The sequence below is a fragment of the Oenanthe melanoleuca genome, chromosome Z (genome assembly GCF_029582105.1).
Source record: "Oenanthe melanoleuca isolate GR-GAL-2019-014 chromosome Z, OMel1.0, whole genome shotgun sequence".
Taxonomy (NCBI): Eukaryota; Metazoa; Chordata; class Aves; order Passeriformes; family Muscicapidae; genus Oenanthe; species Oenanthe melanoleuca.
In genome coordinates this window covers 74,817,720-74,829,555 of record NC_079362.1, presented here as the reverse complement: position 1 = coordinate 74,829,555, position 11,836 = coordinate 74,817,720, and the positions used below count along the sequence as shown (strand labels likewise).

The 11,836-nt window shown below is 45.2% G+C and overlaps 1 protein-coding gene across 1 annotated transcript in view; it reads left to right on the top strand.

Moving 5' to 3' along the window:
- The first annotated feature begins 3,697 nt into the window (after positions 1 to 3,697).
- SMAD2 (SMAD family member 2) overlaps positions 3,698 to 11,836 on the top strand; it is a 50,225-nt gene continuing 42,086 nt past the window's right edge. The window contains 1 exon segment of the mRNA XM_056513881.1: positions 3,698 to 3,864. The gene's annotated coding sequence lies outside the window, so the exon portion shown is untranslated.

Sequence of the window (11,836 nt, the reverse complement as noted above, 5' to 3'; positions counted from 1 at the left end):
CTGAGGGCTTTCAGTACCAAAGGGGATCTTATTAAAAAAAGATGGAGAGCAACTCTTTGCACAGCAGATAGCAAAAGGACAAGGGGAAACGGTTTTAAACTACAAAAAGGAAATATTTGGGTTAGATTTTATGAATAATTCCATCCCTTTGAGGGTGGTGAAGCCCTGGCACAGGGTGCCCAGAGCAGCTGTGGCTGCCCCTGGATCCCTGGAAGTGTCCAAGGCCAGGCTGGATGGGAACTGGAGCAATCTGGGATAGTGGAAGGTGGCCCTGCCCATGGCAGGGGAATGGAATGAGATGAACTTCCAACCTTCCAACCCAAAACACTCTAGGATTCTGTGATTAATTAACAGGACATAGCAATACCCAGCTCTGGTGTCAGGGATCGAGTTTTGAAATTTGTTTTACTAAATCAATAATTATTTCACAAAATTATAAAATAGTTTGGATTTGGATGAAACCTTTAAAGGGCATACAGTCTAACTCCCTTGCCAAAGGCAGGGATATCTTCAATGATCAAGTGTCTGAAAGCCCTGTCAAACCTGATCTTGAATATTTCCAGGGATGCAGCATCCACCAGCTCTCTGGCCAACCTGAGCCAGTGTTTCATCACCCTCATTAAAAAAAACTTCTTTCTAACAACCAGTCTAAATCAGAGCTCTCCCTGGAGGTGCAGGTGTATGGCTGGGAGCTCTTTTCTAGAGCAGATGTACATCCTGCCTGCCTGCCTTCTCCACAGCCTCTCTCTTCTCATGTAACTTCTGTGCTCTGGGATTTGCAGCCCTTCCATTTGCTTTCTTCCTCTTGCTGCTTGCAATTTACTTTCCTAGAGAAAAGTTTTTGCAAATGTTGGCTTTGTGTGTGTGTGTGTTATGGTCCCCCACTGTAAGCTGGCCAACCTTTTGACTGATTTTAACCACACCTGAAAGAGAAGCAGACAAAGTCTGTCAAGCTTCATGGCAAACAGCAGCTGCATTAGAGAAGACACATGTTGTTAAGTGCTCTGCTGGGGAGAAAGGCAGGGAGAGCTCAGCCCTTATCAGCACTGCTTGGCTTTCTTGGCAGTAGATAAGGGGCAGGCAGCTGGCCAGCCCGAGCACACACATCCCTGAACTAGGCACAGCATGTGCTGCTCCAGACAGAAGGCCAGCACAAGTAGTTTGGGGACATAGAAGGGAGATTTGGATGTATCAGGAATCAGCCTTGGAGACAGGAGGAGAGGGACCCACGAATCTGTTGCAGAGGAGAGGTGAAGGGAATGTCTGACGCAAATCCATATGAAAACTGAGCTTACTTAACTTACTCTTCCTAGAAAAAAAAATCTCTCTGAATGCACTGAAACCTCCACAAAGCAAGTGCAGTGCTGGCTGAATGGTCTGTATTTGTTTCCAGGCACAACATGACTGGAACACCTTATCTTTCAAAAACATGATGGCAATCTCTCAGATGCTCTGCTTTGCCTGCAGAGGGGATCTTGTCCATTTCACTTCACTGTTAATTTCATGACCAGCTTGAATCTCTTTGGAACTGGGTGAAAATGCTAGCAAAAAATTAAGCCATGTGTCTGCTTCAAGCTAGGAAAATCCAGGGATAAAAGAGGCAAGAAGGGGATTTCTGTGAGTCCACATTCTGTAGAAGGGCTAAATATTGTGAGGTGTCTCACCTGGCTCCTGGGAATACCAATCCTGTTGAGATGGGACCTGTGCCCAAGACACTGAATCATAACTCCTACATCACTGAGTGCAGAAACCCTTTCAGACTGGAAGATGAGTGTGACTCTGGAGAGACAACTGCTATGTTAGGGAGATGTGACCTCAGGTGTAAAGGAAGTGGAGACATATGGTATGTACTAAAGTATCAAAAAGGCAAAAGCAAAAAACCAAAGGATCTCCAATAACTTACAAAATCAGGAACTGACATTCTCACCCAAAAAAACCCCATTAAACACTCACTTTGTGGCTTCCCACTCATAGAATCATAGAATGTTAAGGGGTTGGAAGTGACCTCAGAGTTCATTTAGTCCTGACCCCCCACTGCCATGTGCAGGGACACCTTCCACTAGACCAGGTTGCCCCAAGCCCCATCCAACCTGGCTTTGAACTCTTCCAGGCTTGGTGCATCCACGACCTCCTCTGGCAACATGTCCCAGTGTCTCACCACCCTCACAGCAAAGAACTTCTTTCTAATATCTAACTTAAAGATCCCCTCTTTCAATTTCTATCCATTGTCCTGTCACTGCAGCTCCTGGCAGAGAGCCCCTGTCTTGCTTCAGCCCTTTGGGATACTGAAGCTGCTGCGAGGTCTCCATGTAAACTTCTCTTTTCCAGGCTGAACAGCCCTGGGGAACCTGCTGGGCATCACTGCAAGGGTCTCTGCAGACAGAACAGCCACGGGTTTCAGACTGATGGGTCCCCAGACATGCACTGTCAGGCAACAGGCTCCGATTCCCTCGTGGTTACCTTTCAGCATCACCTCAACAGAAGTGGTTAAAGCTTTGCAGAGACTATTGAAGGCAGCAGCTAAAAAGCCCCACAACACACAGGGGGAAACCTCTGTGTTAAGAGTTACCGAGTCTGGGTGCAGGCAGCAGAGGGAGGCTGGGAAGGCTCTGGGGCTGCCCTGTGTCCATGTCACACCCTGGAACCCCCGGCCTGAGCTGTTCCGTGGGACATGGAGCTTTGGGCAGCTTGAATTTATTCAGAATCGCAAAATCGTTTGGGCTGGAAAAGCCCTCCAAGACCAGTGAGTCCAACTGTGACACCAGCACGGCCAAGGCCACCGCTGTCCCATGTCCCCAAATGCCACATTCACAGGGCTTTTAAATCCCTGCAGGGATGGGGACTCACCACTGCCCTGGGCAGCTGGGCCAGGGCTGGACAACCCTTTCAGTGAAGAAATTGTCCCTAATATCCAACCCAAACATCCCCTGGCCCAGCCTGAGGCCGTTCCCTCTCCTCCTGTCCCTGTTCCCTGGGATAAGATCCCAAATCCCCCCGGCTGTCCCCTCCTGTCAGGGAGTTGTGCAGAGCCACAAGGTCCCCCCTGAGCCTCCTTTTCTCCAGGCTCAGCCCCTTTCCAGCTCCCTCAGCCTCTCCTGGGGCTCCAGCCCCTTCCCCAGCTCCGTCCCTGCCCTGGACACGCTCCAGCCCCTCGGTGTCTCTCTTGTCCTGAGGGTTCCAGAGCTGTCCCCAGCACTGGAGGTGTCCCAGCAGTGCCAGCACAGGGGGGCAGTCGCTGCCCTGGTCGTGGTGTCACACTGTTGCCGGTAGAAGCCAGGTGCCCCTGCTCACCCGTGCATTCCCCAGCTGGAGCCCAGCGGCAATTCCCGCCGGGAATTCACGCACTTTTTTCTCAGCTCGCACCGTGCCCGCCGCGGAAGGATACGGATCCGCGGTACCGCAGTGCGGCTGCGCCGCTGCAGCTCACTCAAACCTCCGATGAGCCGCGATCAACCTCCCGCGGCGGGTGCGCGGGCTGTGACTGACAGCCGATCCAACCAATGAACTCTGCGATCTCGACCCGCCTCCCTTCGCCTCACGCCTGTTTCTTCCACTCCCCTTCCCTTGTCTTTTTTTTTTTTTTAAAGCTGCGGGCATTCCATTGGTGATTCCGACTGCCAATTAAACTTATTGACCAGTCGCAGTGCGACTGCTTAAGGAGCAGACAAACGCGACCAATGGGCGGCTTCCCCGCCCGGCGGCGGGGGCGGGGCGGCTCGCGGGACAGGCCCTCAGAGGAGGTAACACTGAGGGAAGAGGCGGCGGCCGCACAGCACTCGGGGAGACGGAGGAGGATAAGGAAGGGGAGAGGAGGAAGAAGGGGAGGAAGGAGCGGTGGCTCTCGGCGGATCCTGGTGGCTCCCGGTAGGTGCTGGTGGATGCTGAGTCCAGGGTCCCTGCCTGATGGGCAGGGTCGCCCCGCTGGCGCTGCGCGGGCCGTGAGGAGCCGTCCGGGCCTGGTCCCGGCGGGGCCGGGGGCGCCTCCCTACGCCCTCGCCCTTTTTGTTGTGGTGGGACCCGGGCTGGGTTATCCCGCTCCTGCCGGCGTTACCCCCGGGCGGTCATGGGAGGGCCGCGCTGTGCCGCCCGTGTGTATGTGTGGGTGAGGGGATGGGGGAATAAAGAAGTTGTGCTGCTCCTTCTCTCCCCCGCTCCCTCCCTCCCTCCGTGCACGGTGTGTTTTCCTTGCAGGGGTCTGCAGAATATCCCGAGCTGGAAGTGGCCCGCGAGGATCGTCGCGTCCAGCTCTTAGCGCTGCACAGGACACCCCCATGTGCCTCCTGGACGTGCAGTCAGGGTTAGGTGTGCGTAACTCCGTGGAGTTTTGGAGGAGAAAGTCAGGAGCGGTGTGGAGTGAGGAGCTGTGTTTGGAGCTACGAATTTGTGTTTGAGATTGCGAGGCTTCGTCTCACCCTTTTGTCTGTCCCTCCTCCTTGTCTGCAGGGCCGCAGGTGTAAAATACACACAGCTGAGACAGGACTTGAGGTTATTTGTTTTATTCATGCCTTTAATGCTACAGCAGTCTGTGTGTTGTGAGAGGGCAGGGGTCGGTGGGATACTGGGAGAAATTTTTCTCTGAGAGGGTAGTGAGGTAGGTACTCACACAGGTTTCCCAGAGAAGCTCCATCCCTTGGTGGTGTTTGTAAACAAACACAACCTGGTGAGTGTCTCATATGTCTCGATAAGTGCACGGGGGAAGCTGTGTCGTGATAACGGCAAGTGGTTGTGGAGAGTTGTGGAGTTCCTGTTTGTAGGGTTGGGGTTTTTTTTCTCTTTTTGTGGAGAGTGGAGGGGAAGAGAAGTGCAGTATAGCATGGTCTTTTAGTCTTCACTCTGGGGAAATAAAAGAATGAAAAAAAGTGTGTGAATGAGTGAAGAGCTCTTGTGATGATTGTGGAGAGCTGTTGAACAGCTGGGATTCAGGCTGCAGGCTGGTCTTTGGTTGTCCATCACAGTTTTTCACTGAGAAAAACCCAACACGTGTGTTGTGCTCTTTTCAAATGCTTGCGAGCGGGATGGCATTAGGAAAAATTTTGATTATTGGGTATGCCAAAACGAGGGTCTGCAAAAAAACTGCAGCCTGTGTATATTGTGTGTGGAGCTCATGCTATCGCTTTTCGTGGGTATAAACAAGTTTGATCCATTGGAAGTGAGAAGTTTATAATAACAGCTTGTTAGGAGACCGCAGGTAACAGCAGGTTTGTCTTTTCTCAAGTGTTCTGGCTTAGCCTGGAGAGCTGTACTTTCAAACTGGTTCATGGCATTATTTCTGTGGGGGCTGGACTCTGTAGTGAGGGACCGATTAGTCGTTGCTCTGTTCTCCAGGCTGGAAAAGAAACACCCTCTGGTTGAGGTGAGAGGCCAGCAGAGCGAGGTTGCTTGTTTAGACTTTCTCATGCTTTGTCGAGGTGTTGGTGCGTGAGTGGGTTGTTTGTGTGCTCCTTCTAAGGCACAGCTTTCAAACTTCTAACGTTTACAAGCTCCGGTGAATTCGAGGGGGATGAGGGTGTGAATAAAGGAGGTGTTTGTGAAGTCCCTTCCCCCCACTTTGCTTAGCACTATCATGATGAAAGATAACATTCGTTACAAATGCCTTTACAAAGTGGAAGGGGAGGGTCTTGTTTAAGGTGGTTTCCACTTAGAGATGAGTCTGAGCTTATGTTGAACAGCATATTGGGGTGTTGAGAAGAGTAACCTGGCAGCTGATTATTGTTCTGAAGCTGTGTGGGGCAGACCCAACAGTCCTCAAAATGAGTGTAAGTGTTTGAAGATCCAGTTTTCTTTCTTGAGGAGGCTGGATATGCATGATAGAACCTTGCAGAAGAATCCATCAGCCTTCCTGAGGTTCTGTTTAACAGTAAAAAAACAGGACAATTGAAAAAAATGAGGTTAAAGAATTGCTCTCTGAACTGTTCTCTTGTTTCCTTCCACCCAGCAGCTAGATTCACCAACAAAATCAAATACACAGGAATTGCACAGCAGATCTCCAAATGAAAGGCTCTCCCTGGATTCTCTTCTATCTTTCTGTTCCACTTGATCTTTCAGAAGTCTTGAGCACCAGTTGATATAATTGAGTTTATTGGAGCTCAAAAAACCCTCCCTGTTACTGAGGGCAACTTTAAAAAACCTTGTTTCCATCTCTCTAATCCCTTTCCCACAAAAGTACTGGGAGAACAGGCTTTGTACTATTTTCTGGGTAACAATGAATCTGAGCTCTGCTTGAGACTGAAGCAAATTCCTAAGTTTTGTTTGTATAAAGAACAGTACGCAAAGTTTTAATTATTATAAAAAGTATTCCAGAGTTTTCAAATGTATTCAGTACTGCCTTAATGGTTGTGCATGTAAATGCCCTGTAATTGAAAGCATCCATTTATGGGCCTGACTTGCTAAGTGAGCTGTAAATTCTGCTTTTCAGATTGGATTTAATGACTTTTATCATAAAGCCATAAACTGGTTGTGAACTGTGCCGAGAGGCAAACAATACCTAAGCTTACTTTGCCAAAATATTTGTAATTGTTGATTTGTTAAACTGAATTGCTGCAGGTCATGCGATGGGATTAGGTTTTTGTAATAGAATGGAGAGTACAGGCAGCCCTGTGCTCAATACTCTCTGGGCTAGAAGAAATTGGCTACTGCAGAAAACCTTCCTAAACATTCCTGTCCACTTCCAGTAACAGCAACTTCATTGCAAACAGCAAGCCTTCATTCCAGATGACTTTTTACCATGATTATGTGTTTGATAGCCACAGTGTGAAGTAAGACCAAGCAGAGACTGCAGGAGGAGAGCTCCTGAGTCTCCCATCAGTTTAGTCTGGGGCTCAAGCTTGGTTTAAAACCCTGGAGCAATAAGAGGTTAACATCATATACATAACATATTGGAACCCTGCTTATCAAGGGTGGGGGGCTGGCCTGTCTGAGAAACATTAGGCGTCTATTTAAAGTGAACTCGCATTAACTAATTGTTAAATGCAATTGTTTGGGCTTTAACAAAGTGGAGGAGCTGCTAAACTATAAACTGAACAGGTACCTAGGTAACTGAGAGCAGCTCTGTAAATATTCCTGTCAAATTCAGCGCTGGAGTATTTATTTTTTAAAATAATGAAATGACACTTGCTTGTTGCACATGGAAAATTTTAGTCAAAATTAATGAGGTGAGAAGGGCTTAAACTGCTGTGTTTTGGAGTGCTTAGTCACTGCTTCTCTGGGGTTGTTAATGTCCTTTGAGTTTTAAGAAGCAGTACTCTGATGTTGTTCACAATACTAAATAAGTGGAAGAATTTCGCACCTTTGTAGAGACAGGTGGATTGGCTAATAGCAGTTATGGTAGTTTTCCTCTTCTGCAATTTTAGAAGAGTTGCTAAAATACATGGGGCTCTCCAGCAGTTTAATCAAAGGTCAGTAAAATTAGCATCTCTTCCTTCTTATTTCTCCTGTTGCAGGCAATTTTAGTATGCTGTGAATGCATGTGTTGGAGGAAGTGCTAATTTTTTAATAGCAATACACTTTGTCATTACCACATTGGCTACAATTTGAGGTAGCCCTTAGTAATTGAAGAAAAATCCAGCTTCCCAAGCTTTTTTAAGATCATGATCATGCTTGTTTAGCTCTATATGTGATAAATTTGAGTTTTCTCATTTGATTCCTAAACAAACTTCATAGAGTGAGCCAGATGTACAGTCATAATAGGTGAGTAGCTATGTTTTCAATTAGTACAGTTATGTAGAGTCTCAAGGTGCACTGCATTACTAGAGCTTAAGGTTAAAAATGAATGTGTAAATTTGGTATCTGTATAGACATGTTTCAATTTCTCACTCTAAAGCTGGCCCAGAGGAGGAAATCTCTTTGCTCCTCCTGGCCTCCAGAGTCACAAGCATCATGCCTTGAACTTCATCAGCCTGTGTCAAAACAGAACTGGGGCCTTGCTCTTGCTGCTCGGAGCTCTGGTCTCTGAGCTGAGTTGGGCAGAGCTCTTTGGGATGGGAGCTCTCCAGAGCCACCCCCTCTACTGGGCTGATAGGCTGAAAACGTAAACTGAGGGCATTTCTCAGTAGTAGGGCTGAACGCCCCTTCTGAAGGAAAAACCAAAACAAGCCCAAACCCCAGTAAGGGAATATTGCCCTACTCTGACCTGAGTATGAGGAGGTAAGAATGAAAACTGTGTCGCTTTTTTTTTGGTGATGGTTCTTCAGAAAGGTATGACAAAACCAGGTGTCTGTTTGTAGGGAATCAAAGAGTTAGTCCTTCTGGAATCTTGAAAGGCAGTTTTTGGGGGAGTGGTGGGTGCAATAGACTCCCTTTGTCCCTTTCACTGAGTGATTTAAACTAGAGTGTATTCTATCTGAAGTGTGAAAGACTGACTTTGATTTTAGTTTGAAGTTCATACTGAATTCAGGTACACATTGTGCACTTGGTGAAACTGATAAAGAATCTTGCCCAGATTCCAGGATTAATGAAAAAAACATTGCCTTTAAAAAAATCTCAAAAATGGGACTAAAATAGGGAGGAAATGAGTTTATAGACTTTCTCTCAAATACCACAAATTATTTTCCTCGATCTTCTTTCCTTGGGAGCTTAAACTTCTGTTCTCTTTATTCCAGAAGACCTCTTGCAAATGAAATTCTTCTAAGCCAGAATACTTCTAGTAAAACCAGGCGAGATCAGGTTTCTTTATTTCAAGTTTAAGATGAATAAGCAGACTGATATGAGATATGTTGCATAAGGCTTTAGAATAAATTAGCCAGAAATCACTTGATATTTTTGGTAGCACCAGTGTGTTTATAGTATGTTCCAGACACTCAGGAAAGGAAAATTTCCCTTGAAGATTTTAGTCTGCTAACATGCTGCCCTTAAGGTTTTCTTCATCTTTTATGCTTAGTTATTCCTGGGATCATGGGCTTAATATTTAATACTTGTTCCAGAGAACCACAGTAGAATGGAACAATAGCAGACATGACTCAAACTTTGACTTCAGAAGTTGCCAACTATGACACTGTTTGACCAACTATAGAAACATGTGTGCATCAGGGAGCAGAGATATGCTGCGGGAGCAGAGATGAAACAAATACCACCAAAGCTAGGCAATTTGTGGCTTTTCCAATGTTAATCTGTTGGGAGTAACATCACATGCTCTCTGTGTTCCAGCAATCTAAAGGAACTTTTGTACCTTTCTGGGTAACAGTGAGTACTCCCTGAGTATCCATAGCTGCAGTTTGAAGGCCCAGTACTGAGATGGCCTTGAGATGAAAAGGGATGAAATGGAAGTTTTCTGCATGGAACACAGTGCTGACTTGGTACTATTGGCTCTACTATAAGTTGAGCTTGGAAAGGGATCTTAGAAATCTCCCTACAGTTACACACAGAGCCCCTCAATCTTGGTGTGCTATAGTGGATATTGGAAGTGGTACATAGGAAGGAAAAAAAATCAGGGCCTCAGCAGAAGAGAGCAAAGGGGTCATGGTGCAAAGAGTAAGTGATGGTGAAGCACATCTGAGCTCCTTTTAAAAGCAAAGGCTGTGAGTAGTCAGTTTTTTGAGGAGGTTGACTGTAAACTACAAGGACGTCATGAGAAACCAGTTAAAGTAAGAGGGGATGTTGCATGTTCTCCATGTATTTAATCTGAGGCCATTTTATCAATGTGGAAATGTTTCTTGCAGCATTGATAAAGGTTGTGTTCTGTATGCATTTGGGGGAAGACCACGTTTTATTTTTTTTTTTAGTGGATGAAGAACATGTACCAGGCAAAAAATCTAACTAGAGGAATGTTTTTAGCAAGAGGCAAGTATCAGTAGTGGCAGTGTGTACAATTACTGTTCTTTAGGAGATCAGAGCTTCTTCTATTACTATATCCATCTGAAGGTAAAAGTTATAACTGATGGATAGAAAAGGGATTTGCTGGTCAAAAATGAGCTTTAACTGTGACTTCTAAACCCATTGGTATAAACAAAGTGTTTCTGATACCATCTGGGTGGGTACAGCTAGAATCCAATGGGGGTCTAGGGCCCCTTTGATTTGAGCTCCTGACAGATGTTTGGCAGCAGTCATGTGCACTCTGCCTTCCATCTCCAATTCCTACCGAGGTGTAAATTTCTGTCTTTGTACTTTTTATTGAAATTATAATGCTGGGAGCTTCGGGATAATATAACCAAAGGGATAAGTGCAAAGATAACCTTAGGCTGATACAGTTTTTTTTTCTGTGGTCCTTAGTGTAGTCCTTATGCAGTGTCTTCAAGTACTTGTAATTTAATTGAAAAAGTAAAGCTTTCAGACTTTGCATCTCTCCAGGGGAACATCCCAAACTGTGTCAGCTATGTTCAGATAACTTCTTTGTGACAGGAGCTCTTTCATTTGAGGGAGTGGCGTGATTCAATGTACAGAGTCCTGAAGCTTGCAGACCTTGTAAATACAGATAGTTCTTCAGCAAAGTTTGTGGAACAAGAGTGACTTTCTGAAACTAGGAAGGGAATAAATTAAATTGCTTAAAGTAGTTCTTTTAACGGTGGACAGTTAAATACTAGTGCAGTCTGCACAAGAGGTTCTGAAGGCATGTTCAGAAGGTGGTTAGATGGATTTGTGGACAGCAAGTCCACAAATTGCTTCTGATGGGAGCAACTAGCAATGTAGCCTTTAATTTTGTGTTATAACAGTTTAAATTGCTTGAAGGATTATGAGGAGGGTGGACTGCAGAAAACAACCAGGTTCACATGTTTTCCTTGAGTAGCATATCTTTTTGCCAACTTTGGAACCTTTGGAGCAGTAGGCTGGATACACCATTGCTGCTTTTTCATTGCAAAATCCCATTTATCCAAATTGCTCTCAATTCAGCCCACTCATGCCTTGCAGTTTGCACTATCTTCCCTAGGCTTGGAGCAGAGTGCCTTTTTTCATAAATTAAGCTGGCTGAAATACTCCCATGTGAGTACTCATCACAATTGGCTGAAGTATTAAGCTGAATGTAGTCCTGTCCTACTTGTGTCACATTCTCTCTGCTCACCCTTTGAAAGATACAGGGCCACTACTGAAATAACTTACTGAAATTCTTATTGATAACTCCTGGCAAATCCCTGGCATGGCAAAACAATAGCTAGAAGGAAGATGTTAGTTTAAGCCACCCAGACTCCTAGCCTGCAGCTGTAATGTATGTTGTGTTTTTGTTAAATAGCTGCTAAGCTGCAAAAATCATTGTTAGAAAGGGCTCTTTAAATGTGTCTCTTGGTGTTTTGGAGTTTTTTACAGTTATTATGGAGGTAACAGATCAGTTTGTGCTTTGACATATTTTGCAGAAGCTGGATGAGCACACATCTGTCAGGCAACTGTATAAAACTAAGTATAGCATCTGGAAATTTCTGATTAGTTAGGTCTGAGCCTACAGTCTTTTGGAAATATGAAAAGAGATTTTTTTAAAAAATATTTTCCTCTGACTATATCAAAATAACATGAGTTCAAATACGGAGAAAAATTAAAATGTATGGAATTTCTAAATTATTTCATGCTCCAAGACTTAAGTTACTCAATGTGCATTTGAAGCAGAAAGACAGATCTTTGGTAAAAAAACAAAAACATACCACCAAACAATCAGAAAATTATATTTCTATCTTAGGGTAGAGGATACTGCAAAATTGAGCACCTCAACAAAGGGAGTATTAAAAAGCTGAAAATTTGGATAAAAGCATTGAGAATGTTTTGAGGACCTGGAAGGATAGGCTCTGAAAGAGGCTATTTACCACCTTGGTGGTAAATGAGACTTTTTTAAAGTCTGTGTTTTATAAGGCTGACAGCCAAAGGAGTATTCTGTGGCACTGAAAGGTGTCACATTTGAAGCTAAAGAACAGAAAATACT